Genomic DNA, 2,101 nt, shown 5'->3' with positions numbered 1-2,101 from the left:
TTTATAAATTTGAGTCTTTTAATTCGTTTTATTTATTTATATATTTCGCTTCGTTGTGTTATGCTCATTTAGAATATATGTGCACATGCACATATGTATATATGTATGTATGTATGTATGTATGTATGTATGTATGAATGTGTGGATGGATAGATGGATGGATGGATGGATGTGTTTGCATGTATGTATGTTCGTATGTGTGTGTGTGTGTGTGTGTTTGCGTATGTATGTATGTATGTATGTGCACATATATACATCGACGACGACGACGATATATATAAATATGCATATATATATATATATATATATATATATATATATATATATATATATATATATATATATATATATATATATATATATATATGCGAGTAAAAATAAATACAAAAAAAGGGGTTTTGTATGATTGTGTATAGAGGAATATATTATTTTGTTTAAAAGAGTTCCAACACAGTCTGTTTTTTATGTTTTATTTATATTCCTGCAAAACCAATGTTGGAGATAGAATATGGAATATACAATATATAATATAATATAAAAATGGATGGTACAATGAAATAAAGTATTGAATGTCTTATTGAATATATGGAATATGTCTTATTGAATAGATGAAATATTGAGTGTTCAACATAAAGGATTAAATATATAAAGGCGAATACGTATTTTCTATACCTTGTGGTATTTCATCATGGCCGGTATGACATTAGGTATGTTATCATTTAACAGCTGTCTTCCATGTTGGAATGGGTTGGGCGGTTTGATTGGATGCGACAAGTCAGATGGCTGCGTCAAGCTTTATGTCTACTTTAGCACGGTTTCTACGACTGGGTGTCCTACCTAATGCCAACTACTTTACAGGTTATAGTAGTTTTTTTATGACATTGGCACTAGTGAAGTCACCAGGTAAAATGCAAAACAAGCCGCCTAAAGTGAGTGAGGGTATTGAGAGAGTTTTCATTGTACTAGTTGTTGGGAGGCAAAATTATGACAGAGGGGTAGGAACCGGGGAGATACATGGCTACCCCAGCTGGAAAGAGAGAAAGGATGGTGATGAGATGTCTGGGTGAGGCTTCAATGTACAAGAAAGTGAATATAAAAGAGAATAGAATAGAAGATCGGAAAGAATGCGTAAGTAAGTTCATAAGAGTGTGAAAGAAGAGTGACAGATAGTGAAAGATAGGGAATAGATGATTGAATGGAATGGTGAAGAGGGGTGAGTATCGATTTGGGGTGGAGTAGGTTAAGGAAGTAGGTGTGAGTCAGAGAGGAGAAGGTGATATGTGGTAGTACAAAAGGGGTTGGAGAGCAGCGGTATAATAAAATTGTAGGAAGATGAGATATAAAGAGATCATGTGAAGTGGAGTGAGAAAAGCTTGCACAGTGACATTGATGGAGGTCAGAGACACGTAGGGGTGAATGTAGGAAGTAACAGTGCGGGAAGTATTTATCATGCGAGTTTATTCAAGGGAATAATAAAATGTAGTAAGGGATGATATTTAAAAAGCAAGATGGGAGACAAAAAGAAGGGTTCCCAGAAGTATAACGTGTACTACACGGAGAGACGAAATATGTCCAGTTCTGCTATAATATTATTAAAACGGAGGAAATATTGCCGTAGTTCGAAGAGCGATAGCGAGATCGGTGTTAGAAAGATAAATTGTAAAGAAGGGTTGACTGATACAGACTGTAGGGTCAGTGACAGGACATAAATGATATACTTTTAGGACCTCGTTTCTTTACTGAAAATAGAGTCTTCTCGAGTAAAACATATCGTCAATCATCGGTCATATCGTCAAAATCGGTCATTTATCATTTTAGTGAGGTTCAACAACCTGACATTGATTTTCACTACTTCGTCCGACGTCTTCCTTGCTCTCACTCTTCCACAAGTTCCATCCACATTTAAGGACCAGTACTTCTCTAAGCAGTTGCTTTCACCCATAGGCATCACACGACTATACCAGCGCAGTCTTCTCTCTTGTACACTACAACTGATGTCTCTAATATCCAATTTTTCTCTGAACACTATGTGTGTGTGTGTGTGTGTGTGTGTGTGTGTGTTTGTGTGTGTGTGTGTGTTTGTGTGTGTGTGTGTGTGTTT

This window comes from Octopus bimaculoides, chromosome 2 (assembly GCF_001194135.2).
Source record: "Octopus bimaculoides isolate UCB-OBI-ISO-001 chromosome 2, ASM119413v2, whole genome shotgun sequence".
Lineage (NCBI taxonomy): Eukaryota > Metazoa > Mollusca > Cephalopoda > Octopoda > Octopodidae > Octopus > Octopus bimaculoides.
Note: the sequence above shows the minus strand (reverse complement) of the source record.